Genomic DNA, 26657 nt, shown 5'->3' with positions numbered 1-26657 from the left:
GATAGACTGTCGGCCCTAGGAAGGCAAAAATTTGGGTGGTTTGGTTCACTATTGAATCCTTAGTACCTAGAATAGGGCCTGGAATGCAGTAGGATGCTTAATAAAAACTTATCGACTGCACACAATTAATTTATCTCCTTGGTCTTATTCTCTGCTGTTAGTAATCAGTGTATTTTTCTCTCCCTCCCTCCCTCCCTCCCTTTCCCCCCCTCTCCTTCCTCCTCCTCCCCTGTGCTCTCTCTTGCTCACTCTCTTTCTTAACTAAATAATGCTTTACTACACCTCAATTCCTATAGTGCCTTACAGTTTTTAATATCCTCTGTCTTAGACCATTCCGGCTGCTGTAATACCACAGACTGGGTGGCTTCTAATCAACAGAAATTGATTTCTCACTGTTCTGCAGGATGGAAGTCCAAGATCAAGGCATCGCCAGATTTGGTTTCTGCTGGGCGCCTGCTTCCTCGGAGACGGCCGTGTTCTATGTCCTCACACAGCGGAAGGGGTGAGGGAGCTCTCTCCAGGGTCTCTTTCATAAGGGACTAATCTCATTCACGAGGGCTCTACCTTCATGACCTAATTACCTCCCAAAGGCCCTTCCTGAGACCGTTGGGCATGCCATTGGGCATTAGCTTTCAACTCACCAACTTGGGGGCGGGGCCTTTAGTCTACAGAAGCCTCTCACACATGTGATCTCATCTCACCTTGACAACAGCCCTCTGAGGCCCACTGGGCAAGTTCTTCCATCCTCTTATGACTGAGGGGTCAGCCTTGGACAAAGGAAAATTCAGCAGGTGCTCTAATGTCCCACAGCTTATGGTCTTGGCTCAGGTGTCGGGCTGTTCACCTGTCGCTGTGGTGGTCCGTTTCCAGTTGGCTGACAGCTTTTTCCCTCTGGCACCTGCCTCTCCCTGTTTTTCTGCCCTGGGCATGCTCAGTTGAGCACAGTTGAACCAGGAAGTGCAGGGGAGTTAACGCCTTCTGGGCAACCTTCAACCATGAGCATTGGGAGATGTTATGGACTAAGTATTTGTGTCCCCTTCCCCGAGTAAATTCATATGTTGAAGCCCTAACTTCCAATGTGATGGTATTTGGTGGTGGGGTCTTTGAGAAGTAATCAGGTTTAGATGAGGTCGTGAGGGTGGGGTCCCCTGGATGGAATTAGTGTCCTTATAAGAAGAGAAGAGATCAGAGCTCTCTCTCTACCACGTGAAGGTATGCCAGGAAGGATGGCTACAAGCCAGGAAGAGGGCCCTCACCAAGAGCCAAGTCCGCCATCCCCTTGATCTTCAATTTTCCAGACTCCGGAGCTCTAAGAAATAAACGTCTGCTGTTTAAGCCACTCAGTATATAGTATTTCGTTATGGCAACCCAAGCTATGACAGTGGATAAATGCCCAGCCTCCTTGTCCTCTGGTGGGATGAGTCTAACGCATGTTCTGCATGGTTTCTGGGAGGTTCTCTGTGGGGATTGAATCCCAGTTGCGAAGGGAATGGTTTTCTCACTTCCACAATTTTATTGGCTTCTTTCCCTTTCCTTGTCCCTCGCTATACTTCCTGCCTCATCTCTTAAACCACCGACATCTGAGTCTTTTCTCAGGATCGCCTTCTGGGAGCACCTGTTATGGACTGAACGTTTGTGTCCCCCCACCCCAAATTCGTATGCTAAAACCTGACCCCCAGTGTGATGGCATTAGGAGGTGGGGCCTTTGGGAGCTAATTAGGTCAGGAGGCTGGAGCCCTCCTGAACAGGATTAGTGCTTTTATAAAAGAGATCCCAGGGGCGCCTTGGTGGCTCAGTCAGTTAAGTGCCTGACTCTTGATTTCGGCTCAGGTCATGATCTCAATGTTCGTGTGATAGAACCCCATGTCGGGCTCTGTGCTGACAGTGCTGAGCCTGCTCGGGATTCTCTCTCTCTCTCTCTCTCTCTGCCCCTCCCTGCTTGCATGCTCTTTCTTTCTCTCTCTCAAAATAAGTAAAGTAAGATAAATAAAAGTATACAAGAGATCTTAGAGAGCTCTCTTGCCCCTTCCTGCATGTGAGGATACAGTGAACAGATGGCCATCTGTGCATCAAGGAGTGGGACCCCATCAGACACTGAATCTGCCAGCACCTTGATCTTGGACTTCCCAGTCTCTGGCACTGTGAGAAATAACACTGTCTATTGTTTATAAGTCACTCAGCCCACGGTATTCTGTGTTAGCAGCCCGAATGGACTAAGACACACCCAAAGCAACGAGGGAGGGGACCAGGTTTACTCATGATACCGAGCGACCCCTCTGGGACCCTGGACGAGGGCTGTCAAATTTCCCAAATACATACGGGATACCCAGTTACATTTGGACGTCAGCTAAGTATTGGATAAGTTTTTAGGATAAGTATGCCGTATGCACTATTAGGGGTATATTTATGCGGAACAAATTTCGTTGTTTATCTGAAAATCAAATTTAACCGGGTGTCCTGCGTTTTATCTGGGAACCTGAACCGTGGCTGGAAATAAGGGTGAACTAATTAGGAAACTGGAAATGATTACAGAGGTCTGGCTTGTGCGACTCTGGGCTGGATAAGGCAGATCTGTGAACCCTTAACCCTTAACCTATCTAATCTGCGAATGGCTTGCGTCCCGTCATCCCCTTGGGCGCCCAACACAGCCAGATGTGAGGACGGTGGGGGAGACACGCACCCTGAAGAGGCTAAGGGGATGACCACAACCCCGGGGTCTGTCTCCTGGGGCGAAAACCCTACCGGCCTTCGAAGCACCGGGCCCAAGAAGTTTCCTGGGGGGCAATCATAGGAGCAGCGGCCCCAGTTGGCGGGAGCGCTGGGCCTGAGAGGGCCCGCATGCCGTGACAGAGCCGACAGCGGAAAATGGAAAGTTTTAGTCACACTCCTTTCTTTGGCTGCCATCTGTGTGACAACGGTGAAATCGTGCTGCAGGGGGGCCAGCCCATGTGCTACTAGTGACTTCCCCAGAGACCCCGGGGCCGAGTCCGGCAGCTGCCGGCAAGCTGGGCTGGGGGCCTGCCCGGGGCGGGCGCGGGACTCCTGGGTTCCGGGCGCCGACTGTCGGCCCCAGCCCGCCCTAAAGCACGTCACAGATATTACCGGCCCATGCAGCACAAAAACAGCTCCATGAAGTAGCTAGAACCCCGCTGACAGACGAGGAGACCGAGGCGCGCTAACTCACGCCGCTGGGCGGCGGAAGGTCTGGCGTCCAGACCCAGGCAGCGGGACAGCAGGGCCACCGCTCCCGGTCACTGTGACCCCGGCCCCAGGACTGGCCCCGGGAACTGTGAGAGAGCGTGCGTCAAGGGCCCCGCACGAGGTCAACGCCCAGGGGTCCGCCCCCGCTGCTGACCCTGGTTTCCCATCGCCACAACTCTCATCTCCCCGTGTACCCTGAAATGCGCTGGCCCGGGAGTGGTGCGGACCGCACAGGGGCCGGGCTGCTCAGGGCAGCCCAGGCCGACTCGTCGATCCCCCCGCTCTGCCCGCCACGACTGCGGTCACCCCTGCTTCTAACTCGCAGACCAAGAGTTGGTCCCGGGACAGCGGCTCGACTGCTCGTGTGAGAGCTGAATTCCGATGCTAGGTTGAGCGGGTAAAAAAGGGCCCCCCGATAATGCCTCTTCGTTTACAACCAGCCGTGGTGAAGCCCTCACTTGGGGGTCCGGCGCCCCCTGCTTGGTGGGCGCTCCCATCCGGCCTCTGACTTGCTCTCACCTCAAGCTCCAGAGTGTTGCCGATCAGGGCAAGATGGGGAAAGGGAGAGGGTGGGCCCGTCTATGGCAGACGCTGCCGATGCCCTCCTCTGTTCCCTGATGGGTTCCACCCGGCTCCCAACCGCCAGTGTCTGCCAGCACCTGTTTACTCAGTGGCTTTCTAGAAACCGTGCCCCACCACTCTGCCTGTGTGCACGGAGGAACCACCCCCACCCCCCCAACACACACACCCTCAAACAATGAGTAGCCCGAGCTGGTGTAGAAATAGCTCCGCTCCGGGGCGCCTGGGTGGCTGAGTCGGTTGAGCGTCCGACTTCGGCTCAGGTCATGATCTCGCGGTCCATGGGTTCGAGCCCCGCGTCGGGCTCTGGGCTGACGGCTCGGAGCCCGGAGCCTGCTTCGGATTCCGTGTCGCCCCCTCTCTCTCTGCCCCTCCCCCGCCTCGCGCTCTGTTTCCCTCTCTGTGAAAAATGAATAAACATTGAAAGAAAAATAGCCCGTCTCCACGGTGGGGGTGGCGTTACACTTGTAAGTTGCGAGGTGCGTTTCTCCCTCAGTGTTACTCAAAGTGTGGTCCCTGGATGGGTGACAAGCTGCAAAATGTTCATTAGTCATCCCCTTCCAGATAAGCACTCAGACAGAGAACCAGCAGTTAGGAACTTTTAGAGCAATTTGACATTGCTGTGACATTCGTGTTGTCTTTTACGAAAGGACCTACAATAGATTGACGATAACGCCAAACGACCTGGTCCTTGACCCAGATACCTCGAGAAACACTGTTCTCGCTCTTTACCTGTTATTGGCTGCCTTCGCTTCCCTGTCTCCCCGCCTCACTCCCCTACCAGCGTTTCTTGCATTGCCCAGATAAAGCACTTGCACTCATTTCTGTGTCTCTGGGTCGGCCTCTGGGGCAACACAAACTCAGACACCCTCCCTTGGTAAGCGTATCCGGCCGCCCACGCTGCCATCCGAGGCGAGCCACTGGGGGCTCCTCGACCCTTTCCCCAAGGAGTTAAGTAGCCATTAAGGATGATAAAGTTATCTGCCCACCTCCGCATTTCTGCCCGCTTCCATGGCCTAAGGTCAAGGCCATTGCCCTCACTGGCCTTTGCTCCTCCGGGGTCACACAGGCTGGCCAGGGCTGACGGAAGACATGCTTTCAGGCACTTACTTGGTGGCCAAGAATTGCTGATATTCTGGCTAATATTGAATGCCCCCCACTTCACCTCCGAGACCGGCTCTTACAAGGCCAAGGCGGCTTCAAGGTAAAGGTCTGAAGCATTAATTTATAGGCCAGAATGGCAGGTCAGGAAAACGTGTTCTTTCTCTGAAGCCACTTCTGCGTGCACATGGAATGCTTTTGTTCAGATACAAAGCGTCCAGGCGCAGTCTTTTATGCCCTGAATCATTTCCATGTGGCTCGGGACCTCCCTGGACTTGAACGCTATTATCCCTCTGCCTGTTAGACCGCGCTCTATCTCAGGATTGCTCCTTGGTTGTTTACGGATTTCTCAATCTGCCTGCTCGGGCTGAAAGAAGGCCCTGCTGCCCATAAAAATCCCGAGGTTCTAAATCATTTCTCTCTCTCTCTCTCTCTCTCTGTCTCTTTCTCTCCTCCCCGGGACTCCCAGAGCCCAGAATTAAAACCATCTCGAAATCTAATTTTTCCTTCTGCATCTAGTGACATATTTCCCTTTGCCTTTTTGGTGTGCTTATGCAGGCACTTTAGACACCCCTGTTGGCCATCAGCCCCTGCTCGAGGGGCTCTGGCGTGGGATGATTTAGCGCCCTCCGGGCCCGGCCCAGGCTGGGGTCAGCAGGCCAGTCGCACAAACGTGCACGCTGGCACTTGTAAACGCGTTCAGTTCTGGGGTTTGGGGTGCTGGCATTAAAGGCCACTTGTTTCGAGATCCCTAGCCCAAGAGTGTGGGTGAGCCTGGCACCGTGCGAGGGACTGCCCAGGAGCGTGGCTGTTTCATACTGGCTGGCAGACACTCGACTGTGAGAAGCGAGAACAGTCTAGGGAAGAGGCCAGAGCAACTGTGTGGTGTTGACAAGTAACCCGACTTCTCTGGGCTTACTTTCTTTGACTGTAAAAAGGGTGAGGATGTGATGAGTTAATATACGTGAAATGTTCTTTGCCTTGTAATATTAGCCATACGACATCACTCTGCGATATTAAGTAGAAATGACAAGAGAACATAGGGCTTAAAGTGGACTGCAGTGATCAGAGAAGGCTTCCTGGAGGAGGGGGCCTGGATCAGGCATGGAAGGACAGGCTAGGAGATATGAATTGCTGTGGTCAGAGAGCAGGCTGACAGACTGTATTTTCCACAGATGGTGGCCAGTGTCTCCTAATCCACAGGTTCTTCTTACAACGTGACCTTAACTGACTCCTTCCATCGACAGGTGGGGTCTATGTCTCTGCTCCTTGAACAGGGGGTGGGGGGCTTGCTTCAGTCAAGCAGTCAACTGGTGTTGATTTCCACGCTTGATCTTAGCCAAAAGGCCGAGAAGCAATGGTGTTGACTTCCAAGCCTGGGTCATGAAAGGCCATGCAGCTTCCGCTTTGTCCCTGGATCACTTGCCCTTGGAGCCCAGAGTCTGGCGACTCTGCGGCTGCCATGCCTCGAGGAAGCCCAGGCTCCGTGAACTTCCTCCCGTAGGCGGAAGTCACCCCTGGCTTTCGAGCCTTCTCCGCTGGGGCTTCAGACATCCCGGAGGACAGACAAACCGTTCCTGCTGGGACCTGCCTGGATTCCTGAGCCACAGAAACCACGAGCATAACAACACGATTTCTGTTGCAAGCTGCTAGGTTTGGGAGTTACGTTGTTATGCCTCAAGCAAGAGGTGTCAGGGCCGCTTCAGTGGCAGGGCCAACATGAGCAAAGTCGCTGCGGAGGTTACAGTGAGCAGCCCCGGGGGGTAAGGACAGCGAGGAAGGGAACTGGGGCCTGTTCCCTCCTGCCTCTACCCGACACTAGCCCACCAGTCTAGAGTAGGTAGGTACGATGGAAGGTGAACCACGACAGCTCACGAAATCATCTGTGCTAATTGAGGAATGCCCATCTTGGTTCCGTCCATTCTTCGACACGGTGAAAATCGCAAGGAATTATACAATAAATAATAGGAATGAAATTCATTTGTATGAATTTCACATAAAGTCCCTATGAAATAAATTAAAAAGCCTTGATGACTGACACCTAGGGGCACCCATTTCTCTCAAGGAGTCAATAGTTGGTCTTGGGTCAGTTGGCATAGGAGTCAGTCTGTCTGAGTGCGAAGCGGCCTCTGCCATTTATAACTGTGTACCCTCGAGCAGGGCACATTTTTTCCCCGCTCGTGTCCGGGTCCCAGTCCTGGACCCGATCTGATCTCTTGGCTTCTTCTTTTGCCCCCTGCGTGGATCTGGGTCAGGGCCGCAAACAGATGGGTTGCCCAGATAGGGTGTGCACTTAAAAAAAGGGACTGCTTACAATGGCATGGGCAGGGTTTAAAGACACCAACCGAGCACAGCGCGGTGCCTACGGCCAAGTCGCAGCGGGAACCTGTTAATACCGTTAGGAAGGGCGGTTAGAAGTGATCTGAACTTGGAGACCTCAATGTCATCTGGCCTGTTGTCTAGAGAGAGCCTTTAGTGTCCTTGGCCCGTCCAGTGGGAAGACTGGATTGTGGGGCAGGGACCCTACTGGGTGGGACCAGATGGGGATGAGGCATGTCCCTCTTTAACAGGTGGCCCCAGGGGACTCCAAGGAGAAAGGCTGGCCCCAGTAGTCCTCAGTCTCTCTTGCCTGCTGCCTTTTCAGGATTTGCCTGTCTTTGGCAGCCCTGGAGGCCCTCCTATGTAGGCAGGAAGACGAGCCAATAAATAAATTCACACTAAGGTGCCAGAGAGTGATAACGGTTAATCCCTTCCAAGGGCAATTGCTCATGGAAAAAGGACGATTTAGCTCAAAAGAAAGAGTTTGTCCTAGAAGAATACCCCTCTTTGGCACTGGCGTGGGAGTAATTTACGGGCAGGGGCTCCAGAGACTCTTCAAATCGGCCCCCCTTCTGCTTTTCTATGAGTCCCACGTCAAGCGTGTTCCCCAAGAGGCTTTCGAATGTTCCTGCTTATGGAAGCTCCATGAGGGAAGGGCTATTTTTGTCTCTTTTGTTCACCGGCGCACTCCCACAGGCCGACAGGAAGTAGTGCTCTGTACGCGTTTGATGAATGAACGAATGAATGAACGAATGAATGGACGAACGCAGCCTCTCCTCAGGAACCCGGCTCCCGTCTAAAGTGAGAAACGCTCCGCGCCTTGCCCCTCCCCTTCAGGCTTCCCTGTGGCCTGCCTGGAATTGAGCTGAAAAATGATTTTTCATACACGTCGCCCTCATTATAACATCATCCCTCAGAGCGAAGCTCTCTGACCACCCTGAAGACCTGTATTTAATGTGATGAAAGGTGATTTAATGGAGTTGAGGAGAGCGAAGCAGAAAGCGGGCGGCCGTTTCGGAACAGCAGAGCACGCTGTCCCTCCAAGGGGAAGGAAAAAAAGAAAAAGAAAAAGGGGGAGAAAGCATCCGGCACCCTTCCCCCACCCCCCGTCCCAGAAGACCCTGGAATAAGATGTTTTGGTCAGCTCCACAGTAAGGCCAAAATGAAAGCCAGATAAGCTCAGAGCCCTCCCCTCTCTGGAGCAGATAACTAACTTACCATTTATTTACCTTGGAGCTGATTATGTACTGGGTTGAGGCAGGCAGGGAGATTTTATTGACATTTGGTCTCCCTTCACACATTTTGCGACAGCCAGACATCGGGGACTGAGCTGCAGGATATTAAAGGATTTGGAAAAGTTATCAAGGAATGGGACATATTTATCAAAGCCACAGTGATATTAGAAAGCCGGGCGGCTTCCACACCTGGGTCTGTTACTTGATTAAAAAAATAATAATGATTCATCCTCTGGCTGCCTTTCGCACCTGGGCGGAGGCTGAGCAGTTGTGCAGGACCACCCTTGGCCAGGGATCTGCACGAAAGACCCTCTTTGGGTTTGGCGGAACCCAAACCCTCTTTGGGTTTGGCCCACGCGCGGCAGGTGTGCTAAGGTCGCGAGTCCCGCCGGCGGCGGCTCCTAGCGCCGTGCTCCCCAACCTCCCCTGGGCCGGGCCGGGGTCCTCCGAGCGTCCTTCATTTCCCACAGAGGACTGCAGAGAGTTGGCGGAGTGGCTGACGGGTTGGTGTAAAAGGGACCGTGCGAAGGGTCCGTGGCTGCTCCAATCACGGCGTTTCTGGGGGACGGCGGTTATGTAACGCAGACACTCTCCACCTTCTGAGCATTCGCGAGGAAGAATATACCACGAGTCACCTCTATTTAGCTCTCCCCCAAATTTTTCCACATGAATTATTCAGTGTGTGACTGTTTCAATATGTCTGTCTTTAAAAAAAAAAAAAAAAAAAATCCTGGATGAACTTACGCGGCAAGAGGAAGTCGCCTGCATTGCAAAAAGGATATCCACCTGCATTTTTCTCTTCGAGGGAAAGTCCTGAATGCACTCGCTCAGGTGAAAATATCATTAATAGCAAGGACTGACCAACGACCACCAGGATCCACGGGGTTAATCTGGGTTTTGCCATCTGATTCCAATCCATCAGGCCTGGCTATAAATTGCTTATATGTCTGGGTGATAAAAAGCAAATATAAATTTTCAAAAAATTTAACCTTGCATGGTATATAAAGAGAATACATAATATTCTCAGGCATAAATATGTCTCAAGACAAACTCAGTGCGTATACCCAGAATGCATAATGGATCTTACCGAGACATATTTTTCCCCTAGCAGGGAAAAGCCAGAAGTCTCCAGTAAACCGTGTGGCTTCCCCGAGTCTGAGATGAGAGCTGTGTCTCCGACTTGGGGCTGGCCACACGTGGGATCTCTGAGGACTCTCAGTGCCCTTTTAGAATGACACGAATTGCAAGTGAGGAGGAGGAGGTCTGGCTGAAGCTGGGGGATGGGAGATCGGGGCTTTGGTGTGCTCCTGGGGACCTTGGCCAAATCACATACTTCAAGGACTGGGCTCTGCTTTCCACATCTGGACACAGGGGACGCTGATCCACAAACTGATTTCTTTTCTTTTCTTTCTTTTTTTTTTTTTTAATTTTTTAAAATGTTTGTTTGTTTCTTTGAGAGAGAAAGAGACAGATTGTGAGCTGGGGTGGGACAGAGAGCGAGGGAGACACAGAATCCGAAGCAGGCGCCAGGCTCCGAGCTGTCGGCACAGAGCCCCACGTGGGGCTCAAACTCACACACCGCGAGATCGTGGCCTGAGCTGAAGTTGGGCACCCAACGGACTGAGCCACCCAGGCGCCCACACAAACTGATTTCTAAGGCAGGGTTTCTCAAACTTTAGCGGGCATGCACACCGCCACCCCCCCCCCCCCAGGGTCTTGTTAAAAATGCAGATTCTGAATGGGTCGGTCTGGGGTAGGGCCTGGGATTCTGCATTTCTAACAGCCCGGCAGGTGACACTGCTGCTGCTGGTCTGAGGACCGACCACACTGTGAGTGGCCAGGGTCGAGGCTCCTTTCCGGATCTGCCCATCTAGGGCCGTGACTGTCACCCTTGGCTGCACATTGCAATCACCTGGGGAGCTTTAAAAAAATGTCATCACCCGGACCACATCCCAGACCAATTAAATCTGAATCTTTGGGGGTCCGACCCAGGCAACAGTGTTCATTCTTAAAGTTCCCCAGGTGACTCCAAGGAGCAGCCAAGGGTGAGTAGAGCCGGTCGAAGTCTCCACACGTGGAACCAGCTCTTTTGAGGTCTGTCACCCACGTTGGCTCGCTTGTGACGATCCATTCAATAGAGCAGATGCAATTCACTGACATGATGGTCCACACTAGAACTGTGTCACGGACTCGCGGTGCCCTGCCTGAACAGGAGGAGCTCTTTTTCTCCCGGAGCCCATGGCTGACGGGTCCACAGACTTTTACAAGGTAACGGGCTGAGACCGATGGAATGTTTTTCTTTGTAATGCTTCTTTGCTAAAGGCCAGATTCGTGGCTGCAGATGCAGATGCCTACATGGGTCCAGGTGGGCAGCACAAATCATAAATCAGCGCAAGGTGTTTGCATATGTAAATACGCAGGTGTATTTTTCCCTTCCTCAAAGACTCGTGCTCCTGCCACATTTTTCTGAAAACTCAAGGCCACGTTCTCCTTCATTTTCCTTTTTGATAGAGAAAGATCTAGCGACTCTAAGACATTCAATAGGGCAAGTTCGGGAGCAAAGTCGGGCTTAGGCGGGGCCTGAGGTCTGTACAAATGCGCGGTATTGGTTTTACTGTTGCAAATATACAAAAACGGACCACCGTGAGAATATATTGCTATCTATGCCTGAGGACGTGGGAAGGGGTCTGAGCAAGTGAGGAAGGCTCCTGATGCTTCAGCTCCATTACGTCTCAGGATATCCACTTCTTGCACGAGCCAGGGATAAAAGACAGCACAGGTAGAGTCCCGACACGTAGCACTGTGCACCCCAGACCAAACTGCACAGTCAACACACACACACACACACACACACATTGATGAAATGGATGGGGACGTTTAAATCAAATCGTCCACGGGAACGGTGAGACCCTCTTCTTTTGTGACCTTGCACTCCCTACTCAAAGTATGGTGTGGTCCCCAGGCCAGCAGCCTCGACATCACCTGGGAGCTGGACAGACAGGCACAATCCCAGGTCCCCCCTCGGACCTCTGGAGTCAGACTCTGTACCCCCATCCGTGAGGTATGTGCACGAACGGTTGAGGAAATACCACCAGCGTCTTAAAGAACACAGCAGAAGTGAAACAAAAAAAAAAAGAAGGTAGCTATCGGTTTGTGCGTGAGTCAACTTGGTCGTTCGTTCATTCGTTCATTCATTCATTCATTCATTCAACAAATATTCTCTGAATGCCTCCTCTGGACCAGGAAATGGACTTACTAGTTACATGGAATTAGTAAAGAGACATGTAGTGGTGATTGACCACCGGGCTTTTCCTCTGAAGTTTCTCTCCTTACGTGCCCCCCCTCCTCCAGCCCAGGACCACATGTCCCACACGCAGCAGGATCGCTAGTACATGACATTTGCTGCGACAGGCACTTACTCGTTCGACCGCAAATAGCTAGATGGGCGTGTGCGCTGAATTCCTGAAAGAGCCTGGCGCAGTCTGTGGAGACATCCCCCAAAGTTCATTAACACCGGGCACTGACAGCTATCCCCTTTTGAGAGGATGGGCCTTTTAAGAGGCACAGGGAACGACAGCCCTGCATGGTCAGTGGGTTGCTCAGCTTCTAGGGAACTCCTCACTACGGAAGGCCCCTGGCTTGAAATGCAGAGGACCGGATTGCCTGGATCTGGGCCGGTGGGGAAATTAGGGTGATTCTCTATCCCCTCTTCTGTAACGTGGGTGTGGTAATGATGCTTTTTAGGAGCGTGTGAGATTGCAGCGAGGACACTCACAGGGTGTGGAGAAAGGCAGCCCCGTAGTGAATGGCAGCTGCTGCCTCTGGGGGCTGCGGAGGCCATATCAATCCTTCACACATTAGTATGAGTTAGACCTTACAGTAAGGCTTTGATCAGGGCGAGGGGAAGGGCCAGCTTCTCACTGTGCAGTTTTGAAAGGGGCCGGTCCCAAGAGCAGGGTGTGAGGTGCCCTTCCCGAATGTGAGGAAGAAATAGCAACGCACAGAAATTTCAAGGACTAAAAGCTGTGCCTGTTACCTCCTGGTGAAGGCCAGCGCCTGGCGCCTTTGCTCCTAGCTGACTCTGTGTTTATCCAACGAAACATCAAACTTGTGTCCTCTCATTAACCCTTTGTTTCTTCTTTGTTCCTGATTTAGAACCCCCACACTCTGATTATTTTTAGAGCCGTGAGAAGTCAGAAGTCACTTGTGTTTACAGAGAGGCCCGGCCACCTTCAAAGGCAATACATTCCAATACATTCTGGGGCCCTTGGCTTCCCCGAAGGAAAAACACAAAGGAGAGAAATCTTTTCTTTCTCTTAGATGTTTGCTTTCTCAGTTTCCCCTGTGACCTGCGTGAGTTAAGAAAAAGTACACACAACGCGCGCGCGCGCACACACACACACACACGCACACACACACACACACAGAGTTTTATGTTTCTCCCCGCAAAGTCGGGGGGGAACCAGGCACCCACGACAGACGCGTCAGAATGACGGGTGCTCTTTGGAGGATAATTCCAACCAGATCCCAGTCTCCCCCTCCTTGGAAGAGCCACAGCCACCGAATTTTCTCATCTCTGTGACTGGAAGTTTCTGCTCCGGTGCCCTTTCCCCAAACCAGGGTGCCGAGGCCCAGAGAATGGAGAGGCTTTTCCAAGGGTGCCAAGTGTCACAGCGGGGGGGGGATCCTTCTGACCGTCAGGGGGCCTTTTCCACAGGACTGAGCTTGGTGTCACCCCTATGGCTCTTTGAAGTGTTACTAATCGAAGCCACTTTGAGCACGGTGGGGGTAAGCGGAAGCAACCGGAGTGGTCCGGGGTGTGTGAATTAGCACTTCTCGGAGTGGAAAATGGGGTCGAATTTCTGTTCTGGTTTATGTTGAGTTCCCCCGGCCATTAGTGCCCAGACTCTCCGGCCTTTTGTTGTTGTTGTCGTTCAGAGAGGTAGGATTGTATTGCGTGCTCTGCTTAAATTATGGCCATGCCAGGAACACATCTGGGTGGTCGGATGCGACCAGAAGATCCTATCGCTTCCCTTCAGTGTGATGTGTCCACGTCGCATCAGGGCAGGCTGCAGACAGAACAGTCCTGTAGCTGTGAGACTTTGTGAAACACACGTGCATACACACATTTTACGCACGGGGATGCCCACGCGTACCAACACACAGCTTGTGTGAACTGTGACACCACAGCCGCCGCGCTGCTGTGTGTCCCCCCCCCTCCACCCCAATTTGTCTTGCCTCACATTTGAGGGTCCAGATCACAACATAGGTCTCTGAAATGGAGTCTAATAAAAACCTGCCTAGTACGTACGCATGAGGCTTGTTGGCTGCAGAATTTCCTGAGAGCTGACCACATCGATAGGCACTCTTGTGTTTTCCAGGCTGCGACCCCTCTTCAGCTGAAACCCCTCTGTTTCCTGCCACACAGTCGCTTTGTGATCTTGGGAGCATAACTTAAAGCCCCGTGCCTCGGTTTCCCCATTTGTAAAATGAGAGTAACACCCACCTCTTCATAGTGGCGGGGGAGTTCATGTATAATATTAAGGCACTGGCTGCGAACACACCCAAAGTATGCCTGGCATAGGGAAGGACCACAGTCAATGCTGGTTCGCTCTCCTCGTTTGGATGAATGAAGAATGTTTATAAGTATGTTGCTGACGTTATATGGTGAATTCCAGATCTTGTTATCTCAACGACTGGCCATGTGTCTCTTCTGTTCCAGTTTCATTCATTCATTCATTCATTCTGACAGCTAATATTGTTTTAAGTGCTGAAGATAATGCAATAAACAAAACAGACAAACATATGGGCCCTCATGGAGTTTCATAAAGTGACCTAATTACTTGTAACACAATCAACTCTCTACGCTATGTTTCTTGTTTTCAAGGTATATCTGTTAGAAATCTTTTGGTTTCAAGTGACAGAGACTTCAACTCAAACTGACTTGAACCAAAATAGAATTCGTTGGCTCACGTAAGTGAGGGGAAAAAAAGTTGAGCCGAAGGATGGGCTTCAGGCAAAGTTTGACCTAGCAATTCTTCCGCCTTCTCTGAATTATGTCATGTTGGCTCCAACCCCACACGATGACCCCTACCTGTGCCAGGACTCCCCAGATCTCAAGTACCTTCACATCGCACTGCCCAAAGACGATTTCCCAGAAGTCCCACCAAATCTCTCCCCCCAACTCGTTGACCCTGTCTCTGGAGGTGGAGGGGAGGTTCACCCTTACAGAGCAAGTTGGCTGCAAATGAGGGAGGGGTCTCCAAAGCAAAACTCGGGGCCCTTTTGCTGTACATGGAGAAGAAGCATGCTGGGGAGACAGTACCATCCAGGCAAATCCCTGATTTCCAGGGTAATGTTCTTTGTTCTTTGATGGTAGGATCACCGGAAAGGGGTAGGAATTAATGAAGTGGTCTCTGGTCTTATTCATCAGGGTTCCCGTGAGGCTGTTAGCGTGGGTCTGTCTGTCCCGCAGAGGCTGATTATCCCTGAGAGAACTAAAAACATTGATTTCTGGACCAGCCACGATAAGGCGTAGGCCTCCACCGAGGCGGTCACAGGCAGAGACAGATCCTGACAGAGATCTCTCCCTCCTCTCTCCTCAGCATCCTCTTGGTGACCGCAATAAACTCACTCAAAGGGAGGCTCAATAGAAGAAAGTCTGGAAGGAAATATAGCCAACTGTTAGCAGGGATGAGGTACAGGTGGCTTTCATTCATTTATTCCTTCATTCTTTTATTCTCCAAATATTTATTGATGGTCTATGTTGTGCCAGGAACCATTTTAGACACTGAAGGTTGAACAGAGTACAAAGCTGAAGCCTCGCCTCCCCCACCTTCGTAGAGCTCACATTAGGATGGAAGAAGACAGATAATAAACCCAGTAAATAAAATCTTGTGTGGCAGATGGTGATAAGGCTAGGAAGGAAAAGAGATCAGGGGAAATGGATGGGGAATTGGGAGAGGGGTGACATTGCAAATCTAAATAGGCGTCCACGGAAAGACCTCACTAAGAAGGTGGCACTTGAATAAAGCCATGAAGAAAACTTGGGAGTGGGCCATGTGGCTATCTGAAGGAAGATTGCTCCAGGCAGGGGAGATGGCCAGTGCAAAGGCCCTGAGGTAGGCTGTGCCAGGCACGTTCCAGGAACAGCATGGAGGCCAGGCCAGTGTGGCTGGGGCAGACTGTGGCAGGGGAAGAGGAGCGTGATAGGTGAGGTCAGAGAGGCCAGGGAGGTCGGGGCAGACTGTACGGGCTAGGCAGGCTATTGTAAGGACCTCGGCTTTAGTGCCCACACGAGGACTATCCGAGAGCTACAAGCGAGGAGCGCCCACATCTGGTTTAGGGCTTCAAGAATCCCTCTGGCCGCTCTGTTGAGAATGGACTACAGGGGGGCCAAGGGCAGGGGCAGGGACAGTGATCAGGAGGCTGTTGTAGAGACAGATGGTTGGAGCAGGGCACCAGACGTGGTGGGGGTCAGGTTCTGGACCTGTTTCCTTCTCGTTTCTCTATTTTCCATGTTGCCCTGGCGAACACGTGCACGAGAGGAGTCATGGCCAGGTGCGTTTATTCAGGCGGGGTGGGGTGCACAGCAGGGTGTTGTCAACACAGAGGTGGCGCTATCCCGGAACCCTGGTCCCGGGCCACCGTGCACAGCCCTGTTACCTGCCAGAGCCGGGGTCCACACGCCCTGCCTTGCCTCTCCTGGGGCAGATAAGAGGAACTTCAAGCATCACAGCCAGGCTTCCTCCTTGCCTCCAGGTGGCAGGGACCCATTCCTCCAATGAGAGGGTGACGAGGGGCCGGTCTGCCATCCCCTTGCAAAGGCAGTTCTATACTCCCGCGTCTTGGCTGGGGGGTGGCCAGCCAGAGCCGCGCTGTCCTATATGGGAGCCACTGGTCACATGTGGCTTTTTACACTGAAATAGGAACTGAGGGTAAAGAGAATGAACACTTCGCTTCCTGAGTCTCCCTAGACACATACCAAATGTGCGGCAGGGACGCGTGGCTGGGGGCCATCATATGAGACGGCACAGCGCTCCCGAACACTTCCGTGATTGTAGAAAGTTCTGCGGGACGGCACTGAGTTAGAGGCTGGGGCGGGCTGTTTGACGCTCCCTCAGGGATGTCCACAGCGAACGGGCCGCCCAGCAGAAAGGCTTGTGGAGCCCGGGAGTATGCCGTCAGAGAATTCTCTTCCCTGCCAGGTCGCTGTTCCCAATTCTCTCTGCACCACCCAAATGTCACCTCCTCAGTGAGTGAGTCACTCCAGCCCTGGGCTCCTTCACCACGCACCGTGTGCAAACAAGCCAATGCTCCACACTTGGAACGGCATACCAGCGCGTGGGGTCCAGTCAGCCCCAGGTGACTGTCAGTCTCCTGAGGGCAGGGGCTGCGTCTTATACAGCTGGGCGTCCCCAAAGCTGGCACAAACCTGGCAGGTCGTGGACCCTCAATAAAAATGTCTGTGGCCTTGCAGGGTGTTGTGCCTGCTCTCCCTCCAACTACGTGGCTGTGTGTCTCAGGGGAGGTCACTTAACCTCTCTGGGCCCCGGCTGTATCATCACTAAAACGTGGGCACCTGGTGATATTACTGGGGCACGCAGCCAAAAGCACGCAGAAGACTGACCGAAACGTCTTTGCGCGTGACGTTGCGCTGAAGCGTCGACAGGTCCCTGTAGCCGACCCGTTTCTGCCCCACACCCGAGCCACGTGACCTTCAGCGGGGCACCCAACAGCCCCGAGCCCCTCGGTTGTCGCCTGCAACCAGGAAATAAGGGGGGATTATTGGGATCACCGCGCTGGGCGCAGGGCCTGGACCCTCATAGGGGCTAATACCCGGTAAGACTCAAGCTAATTGCAAATGGAGCTGCAGTGGCTCTGGAAACCCCGCCGGCGGCCCCGGGACAGCCCGCGGTAGGACGTGGGGTTGGAACTACCGCCCAGTGCACGGCAGGCTGCCTCCACGGGCCGCTCTTCCCAGCGCACCTGGCGACAGTGATGAACATAATTCATCCCTGCTCACAGTTAATGGCTGGTGACATTTTGAAGGCGGCTGCCTGCCTTTGGCTTTGCCGGCAGCAGGGGGATTTTAAAATGCCCGATTGATGTTGGGCGCCACAGAAACACACGCCAGAATTGCGGCAGGACGTGAGAACCGATGCGAAGTCGCGGGAGCGAGACGCGGGGCGCTCAGAGGCCCCTCCCTCCCCCGCCCCCCCCCCCCCAGGTGACTGTGTAGGACAGTGGCGAGAGGGGCTCATCTGTCTTAGCCGCTCGGACGTGCAGAAGTGGTGGGCCGATTCGCCCTGGGCAGGAGCATTTCGTGGGAACTTGGGGATTAAAATTCCACACGCCTGGAATCAATATTCTATGCTCGTGTTATAATTCACTTTGCAAGGGAGAGGACACAGCTCTCCGAATTCTTGGGTGAAGTAAACCACATATCCCAGGGATTAGGGGGATTTCCGCGCTTATAAATCGCACCCAGCGGTGGGTGGGGTGAGAGGGTGGAGGAGGAGGAGCAAAGGGGGGCGCGGGGGCTCAGAGGAAGGCTCAGAGTCTCCCCAAGCCACGATGTCAAGTTCGTGGGAAGCCAACGTGCCACATTGATCCTCAGCCCAGTGTGACTCTGCTGATGGGAAGAACACAAAGCAGGTGGCCTGGGGTACCTGCGTTGACTAAAGCAAGCCTTATCAGAGATGACTAAAGTCCGACGGGCTGTTTATGTTAAGTACCGCAAAAAGCTGTGACCCCTCCTGACGGCAACATCGTCTCCTGCATCTGAACGGAAAAAAGGGAGATACCTGCAAAATTTTCTTTTCCCCCCAGACTTGCTCCTGAGTGGATGTCTCTGCCTGTTTTGTTTGCTCTGCTGCGAGGACAACAATGCAGACGAAAGACCTAGAACGTACCGGGCATTTCCAGAAGGAGCAGAGTCAGTGTGGCCTGCTGGCAGCCTGCCTCCCTCCCCACCCTGTCTGCCCCCCCCCTCCTCACAGGCCCTCCCAGACGCCACTTTCCCTCTGGGGCTCCCTGGCAGGAGCTCCGAGCTGGTGGAGGCCCGTGTCCCTGGTGCGACGGGGCGAGCTTCCCCGGTACAGATCCTTCCGGCAAATTTGTATCTCTCACCTCTAGGACGGCAGCCCCAGCGGGGGCCCAGACGAAGCGAAAAGCCTTCCTTGCTGTCAGCCCGCTCCCTCCTGGGTACCAGTCGATGTCCCAGAATCAGCTGGAAGGTTGGGCCTGACGGAAGGCGCCACTCCTTAGGCCAGCCTGGGGATTACGGCCTGAGCCCAGAATTAGCTTTCAGCCCCCCCGGGAGGGAAGCCCCCACTCCAGCTAAGGAAGCAGAGGTAATAACTAATAACCTTCCCTCCGCCCCGCCTTCCCCTAACCTTGTCGTGAACCGTGGTTGTTTTGTTCAAAGAAGTGCTCGTACAATGAGTCTCGCTTTAATGAAAAGCAGACCCTCGCTCACCGTTGCCCCTCCTTGGGCAACAGAGATAAAAACCTAATGGCATGTCAGATCCTTGATGGCAAACCCGCCAGGAAAACAAAATTATCAGGGTAGAGCGGAGGCAGTGGACCGTATCTGCTTTTGTACCATAAAATAACATAACCCGATGACCCCCTCATTTGCTGGAGGGGCACCAGGCTGGAAACGCCGAGGCCTGCTTGCAAAAGTTCCCGCTGCCTGCCTGTCCGCGGCTCGGTTCCGCCACCACCTCGCTGGCTCTCGCTCTTTTTTGCCCTCCCCTCAGGCATTTCCGTTCTCATTTCAATATCCGAGGCGCGAGCCCTGGATGACAACACGTCTATCACGATACAAATTGTGAGGGCCGACAGGAAAAGGTCTGAAGGAGGCTTCCCGTGTGCACGCAGGCACGTGCTCGCGTACACACACACACACACACACACACACACACACACGCATGCCCTCTACGAGTGACAGAAGTCCCGAACTCTCTCCATCCCATAATGAAGTCAAAAGGTCCCCTACCTACCCACGGGGCCACTGCAGGACCCTCTTGACAATTCAACAATGACATTTAATTGCATCCAAGAGGTCTTTGGAAACAACTTCAGTACCTGAAGAATTGTGGAAGCCTTTTAAAAACAACCCTCTTCTCAGACCAGCATGACGATCCTAGGGAACTTTCTCGAGTTGTGGGGCTGGCTGCCATGGCTATTTTTTCTCTTCCTTCTTCTCTCCTTCTTTCCCTTCCTCCTCCCCCTGTCCACAAACATTTACTGAGCACATACCACGAGCGAAGGCCCAAGTTGGGTGCTGGAGAAGCCCCAGTGACCAAGACAGAAAGGGTCCCTGCCCAATTTCTAGCTACCTGTGTTGACAGAAGCTGCTTCTTATGCCCCAACATCCAATATCCCCTTCTTCTGCGATAATAAAGCCCCAGATTTTTAGCTGCGTGTATGAAATCTCCGGAATAAACATTATATGTCCCAGCGCACCGCTTGCAGCTAGGTGTGACCGTGTACAAAGTTCTGGCTAATGGGATGTCAGCGGAAGTATTGTGGGAAGCTTCCAGAGAGCGTCATTAAAGCAAGGGAAGCATCGCACTTCCTCCATCATCTTGCTTTCGGGTTGGAATGCGGATACGATGACTGGAGTTCAGGCAGCCATATTGTACCACGAGGCCGAAGCCACGTACAGAGAATGGTAGAGGAAGGAGCAAGACTCGAAGAGCCTGAGACGGTAGAGCCCCTTTGGAAAACTGGCGGTTTCTCATACGATTAAACACACACCGATGTCACCCTCAGCAATCTCACGCCTAAATAGCTCCCCAAAGGAAAGGAACACCTACGTCCACACAAAGACTTGCAGAGAAATGTCCACGACAGTTTTTTTTCCATAATAGCCCCAAACTGGAAACAATCCCAATTTGCATCAACCGGCGATTACACAAGTTGTAATGTATCCATACGATGGAATACCGTGCAGCAACATACCAAGAAACAAACGACTGATACACAGGGCCACGAGGATGAACCGGAAACATAGTATGCTGAGCGAAAGAAAGCAGGCCCACAGGGATACAAACGGTATCATTCCATTTACGGAGAATTCTAGAACAGGCAAAAGCACTCCCTCCATGGTGACAGGTGTCAGAACAGCGGCCGCCTATGAGGGGCGGAAGTCAGCCGGAAACGGGCGTGAGGAAGCTTTCCGAGATGATGGAAATGTGCTCTGTTGATTGCACGACGTACAAATTTGTCAAAACTCGTCACACTCCATACGATCACGATTCGTGTGCTCTGCCACATGCAATTGATCCAGTAATAGAACGATCGTGTGATAATAACGACAGCCTAGATCCTGCTGACTTTGCGAGGCCACCCTTTTAGCCCGGGGCCCTATTTACATGAGAAAGAAACGTTAAGCAGTCAGGCTTGGCATTCTGTCACTTGTGTCATGACATCTTCACGCGAGTCACCGATCACGTGACCACGCGGCTGACTCTCTCTGCTCTGGGCTTTGAGGTCAGCGAGGGAGCCGCTCAGCTCGGCCACCTCTGTCTCACCAGGCAGGCCCCTCATCAGCAACCACAAATTCTACAATTAGAGATTCATTCCTGTGACTTTACGTTTTCACTGACATGAAAATGCAAGTCCTCACCGCTATCTTTCCTAGAAGTGAATTTTCATTCTTTTTTCATTTTTCCATTTAAAGGAAGGAAGCAGAATACATAAAAGACAGCGTGGGAGGTCATTAGTGTAGAGGTACGAACGCGGAGGTGGGGTGAGGTCAGTGAGGAGAAAACAATAACGACGAACACTTCCTGCATTTCCAGCATGCCTTGCGTGTCGGCACACGTTATAGCCTCAGGAGAGCTCTCTTCCTGAAGTTTTATGTCATAAACATTTGATGCTTACTACGCACCAGGCACCGAAGCAAGAGCTGGACAAAACCTGACTCACGAGGTGGGTGTATGCGTATGAACGTTTGATACAGGAGGCAACGGAGGCACAGAGAGGTTAAGTGACTCTGTTAAGTCACACGGGCCGGTAGGTGGCAGGACTGGGATCCCCACTCCGGCCACTTTGAGGCAGGGGCTGTGCTCGTATGAACTTTCACGTGACCATAAAATAACGGGTTATTGCGGCCCCATCACTGGGTGACCCTATCTGCCCAGACACCTTGATTTTTCATCAAACAACATTGCCTTCAAATAGATACATGGAGGGCGATCTTGTGGCTATAATTTTCCTTCCGCTGTGAGATGTCTTTCTTCAGGGCACATTCCCAGGATTTCATTTCCGTCCCAAGATAGTTTCCCAAAGCAAAATGGTGTGGTATCTGTTTCCTTAAAAAGACAAAAACAAAAACACCAAAAAAGTCTAAAAGCAAAATACAACAACAACAACAAAATCCCTGACCAAGTGATGCTGTGCTGTCTTTGTAACTCAGAGATACTGGGGCCCAGGGGACAGCCCTGCAGGCCTCTGAGACACCTTTCCTGGGATTTTAGGGTGAGGATCCTTGAATTACAAGGAGGAAGAAACCCCAAAATATTCTTCAGTCATTGCTCATCAGAGCCATAGGCAAAGAGAGGAGACACAACCCAGAGAGGAGCAGAACACAAATTCCTGAGTGTTTTTGGTAGAAGAAACGCCAGGGTCTAGAACGGTCGCTTGTGTTGTGGTGGCCGTGGAAGATGCTAGAAAAGTTGTCAGCTCCAGCACTGGCACTTCTATAAACCTAGCCAGCTGGGAGCTTGCCAAGGGCTAGGGGCGGGGTGGGGGGCGAGATCTTGAACGGCACCTGGAGTCTTTTTTTCCAGAGAAATGAAAACCACATGTGTAACTAAGGGGACGCATGTCCTTCCGTGGAGAATTTCTTACTCATACCTGAGCGGAATGGAAATCTGTGAACTTTGATCCTGCCTCCACATCCTTATGCTAAGGACTCTGCTGTTTCATTGTGGATGGAGGCCACAGGAAGGGACAGTCCTGCTTTGCAAACATGAAAGCAAAGAGGACCAGACCTCCCACTGGCTTGGGCAGGACGAGCCAGGTACAAAAAGATGCGGAGAAGAGGCAGGGTTCCGAGATCGGATTGTGCTCCGGGGCCAGGGGTACAATGACATCCATGGCTTCCTGCCCCCATAGCCCCCTGCAACCTGACTGCCAGGGCTCTCGATCTCTGACCCAGAGGCTTAGCCTTTCCTCAGGGTCAGGATCAGAAGTCAGTCTAGGCCAGCATCCCACTGGAACCTTCCCTGAAACATCCTTACCCATCTGTAGCCGTGCCAGCTTGGCCTAGAGTCTCTCAAAACTTGCTAGCACAGAGCCTCTGCCTCACCACAACCTTGTAACCCCTGACACCCGACGCCCATCTGTGAGGCCCCCATGGATGTCACTGTCATCATGGATGTCACTGTCAGAGCCCAGGGGACCGTTCTATCCCTTTTTATAGCTGGTTCCACCAGCCAGTACCTGTCCTGTCCAGCGCAGAGATCACCAGTGGCCCAGCTCTGACCTGTCCCCTGCCATGGAGCCCTCTTTCTGACAAACTGGGGTTCCTGATGGACTGAACTCACGAGCGAATGGGCATCCACGTGCACTGAAGCTTGTGCTACAATTCGGCACACTCCTTATCTCACCGCTGTCCGGGTCATCCTCTGAGGCAGGTATCGTAAATGCCCGTGAAAACAGCTTGGATGCCTGGGGCTCAGAGAGGTTAAGTGACTTGCCCATGATCTATAGCAAACTTTCCTAAAACGACTTCTGTCAGAAGGCATCATAGTCTATGCCTCCCAACCGGAGGTTCAGAACAGACGTAGACATTAAAGGCTCTGACAACTGTTTGACTTTCTTCAAGACATTGATACCCCCTCCCCACCCTCCAAAACCTCAACCCCTTTTCACTTAAAAAAAAAAAAAAAGAAACACTTCCCCAATTTATTTGACCATAGGACATTTTCCCCTTGCAACTTGCAATAAATTCTTATACAACAAAATCTACTGTTTCTTCCTAAACGGTCAGTGGAAAGGGTAAACTTCCTTGTCCCCATTGATGAAAGGCTTGCCCACGTGACTTGCTTTGGCCAACAGAATGAGGACGGAGGTGACAGTGACAATTTCAAGCCTAGCCTTGAAGAGACATCACATGTTTCCATTTGCCTTTTGTGCTTTTCCATTCTCCATGACACAAACGTGGCCCAGGGGGCAGCTGTCCCTCTATGCTGGACCCCAGAATAAGACATATGGGGCAGAGCTACTCTAGCCAACCGGCAGAGGCGTGAAGGAAGAATGCATTCTAATCCTTATATGCCCTTGAGCTTTGGGGTTGCTTGTTACACAGCATCGTCATCAGTGGCAATAGCTACCCGATACGCTATTCCTATTTGCTATGTCATAGAATCCCAGCGTGCAGTGGAGCTTCTTTGGGAAATGCTGAGTCATAGTCAGTAAATGGCCAAGCCAGGGTCACCCTCAGGGCTTCTAATTCCAAAGCCTGCTTACCCCACTGCATCAAGATGAGGAAGATACGCCTCCAGGGTCAGAAGGCTGCCCCGAGATAGCATAGCATGCTTTGGGGATTTCTTACTGCAAGGGAAACACAGAGGGTGGGGCAGGTGAGAGTTGTAGAGCCCCCAGGCTGGCACTTTGAGGCAGGTTTGGAGCCCTCGGGCAGGGGCACCAGAGGCAGGAAACCCGCACGCGCTGCTGTAGTCTATCCTGGGCCAAGTCCTTGGAGGCGCTGGATCGCAGAGGTTATGATCTCAGACTTTCAAGCTCTTCCCTTTCTTAAACCTGCAGAAGCCACATTATTTCCAAGGTCCTTGTCAGTAGCCTAAATTCATACCGATGTGCTGAGTCGGTACAAAGTGCAGAATTGATGGCACAGAAAGACATTAAACAACCTACAACCCTTTAGACCATGTCAACAGATCATCCGTAGCCTCCACTGCAGAAGTATTCCATTAAATCCTTGCGGTTTCTCCCCAAAGAGTAGGAATGCCCTTCTATCATTTCAAAGCGGATGGAAGCCTGGCATGATTTTCACTTCAGCTGGGACAGCAGTTTCACCCGAGCTAAGCTCTAGAGAGGGTCGGTTAATCTTCATTCAGGAAATAGATGTTGAGCACCCTTGGGTGGGGGGGGGGCAGGGGCCGCAATACACCCCGGGGTCTGCAGGGACCCAGACCAGAGAGGAGTGAGGCAGGCCAACGCCAACCACTGTGCGATCGCCGAGGGTGTCGGTGAGGTCTGACAATTCTTTGCAGGCGGCAAAGCAACGGGCAGGGGCTGTCCCTATACGGAGCAGTAGCCACAGGGCCCGCCTCGCAGTTAGGCTGGTGCAATGCACACACAATGGGTGTGATGTGTCACCGGTGGTGACAAGCTCTGCCCAGGCGTGATGGGCCAAGGGGAGAGTGAGTGAGCTCCAAAATGCCAACCTAAGGTGAGAAGCAACATGCCCTAGGAGGCAGCCTTGGGATGTGATTGGAATTAGAAATGCAAAATTCATAAATCTCATCCCTTGTCCTAATTTCTGTTTGGAAACAGAAGGAGGAGGAGGAGGAGGAGGAGGAGGAGGAGGAGGAAGGAGAAGGAGAAGAAGGTGAGCAGCTAGCCAGCCATGGAAACTTCCAGAAAAATGAGACCTGGAAATAGAGGCTGGTCGGGACCACCGAGCAAGTCCAGGGGAGAGGTCTTGGCTCAGGATCCTTGAGCATGAGGGTTTCCTCAGCTCAATAGCCAAGAGCAGAGCTCTGGGACTCTGGTGAGGCAAGCCAGGCGCCCGGGGCACACCTTTAAGGAGACATTCACTGCCAGGGTCAAGGAAGTGCAATGTTGGCACTTGACAGTGAGTGGGCCGTAAGTCCCTCACTTGTTCCAACCTAGTCCTAGCCCTGGCAAAGAGACTAAGGGCACAGGCTCCAGGGACACCGGGGTGGCTCAGTTGGTTAAGCATCCGACTCTTTAATATTTTTAATGCTTATTTATTTTTAAGAGAGAGAGAAAGGATGAGAGAGAGCATGAATGGGGGAGGAGCAGAGAGAGGGAGACACCGAATCCAAAGCAGACTCGAGGCTCTGTGCTGACAGAGCCTGACGTGGGGCTCGAACCCGCGAACCGTGAGATCACGACCTGAGCCGACGTCGGACGTTCAACCGACTGAGCCACCCGGGCGCCCCTAAGCATCTGACTCTTGATCTCAGCTCAGGTCACGATGTCACGGTTCATGAGTGTAGGCTGCTCTCTCTCTCTCTCTCTCTCTCTCTCAGTAAGTAAGTAACTAAATACATAAATAAACTTTTAAAAAAGTAAAAAAAAATAAATAAATAAAGGCTCCGGCTCCAGACTCAGGAGGTGTGTTTTGAATCTCTGCTCAGCCGTTTGCTGAGCTGGTTCCTTAATGCTCTAAGCTCCAGTTTCTCCGTCTGTAAAATAGGGACGCGGTTCCCATCGCAGGGATAATCGAGGATGATGCTTCCAGAGTACTAAGCATCGAGCCGTCAGTACAGGCATACCTCGGAGATGAGGCAGGTTCGGTTCCAGGCCATTGCAGTAAAGCAAATATCACAATAAAGCAAGTCGAACGAATTTTTTGGTTTCTCAGTGCACGTAAAGATTATGCTTGCACTATACTGGAAGTGTGCAATAGCATCGGGTGTAACAAACACAATGCACGTGCCTTAAGCGAAAAATACTTGAGCGCTAAAAAATGTTAACCATCAGCTGAGCTTTCGGTGAGTCCTAATTGCTGACCACTGATCCCTGTAACAAATATAATGACAATGAAAAAGTTCGCAATATTGCAAGAATTACCAAACGGTGACACAGACATCTGAAGTGAGCAAATGCTGTTGGAAAAATGGTGCCGACAGACTTGCTTGACGCAGGGTTGCCATGAGCTTTCAATTCTTGTTTTTTTTTTTAAATGTTGTTTTTTGAACTTTCAGTTTAAAAGACACAGTATCTGAAGCACAACAAAGTGCAGCACAGTACGACGAAATGGCTATGACCCTGTAGGCAAGGTGTCCTCTCTGCTTGGAGAGTCCTCACCCATGTTTATCTGAGAGATCTTACTTTCCTTCCTTCCTTCCTTCCTTCCTTCCTTTCCTTTCCTTTCCTTTCCTTTCCTTCCTTCCTTCCCTTCCTTCCCTTCCTTCCTTTCCTTCCTTCCTTCCTTCCTTCTTTCCTTTCCTTCATTCCTTCCTTCTTTCCTTCCTTCCTTCCTTCCTTCCTTCC

Source organism: Panthera uncia, chromosome X (assembly GCF_023721935.1).
Source record: "Panthera uncia isolate 11264 chromosome X, Puncia_PCG_1.0, whole genome shotgun sequence".
In the NCBI taxonomy this organism is placed as follows: Eukaryota; Metazoa; Chordata; class Mammalia; order Carnivora; family Felidae; genus Panthera; species Panthera uncia.
Note: the sequence above shows the minus strand (reverse complement) of the source record.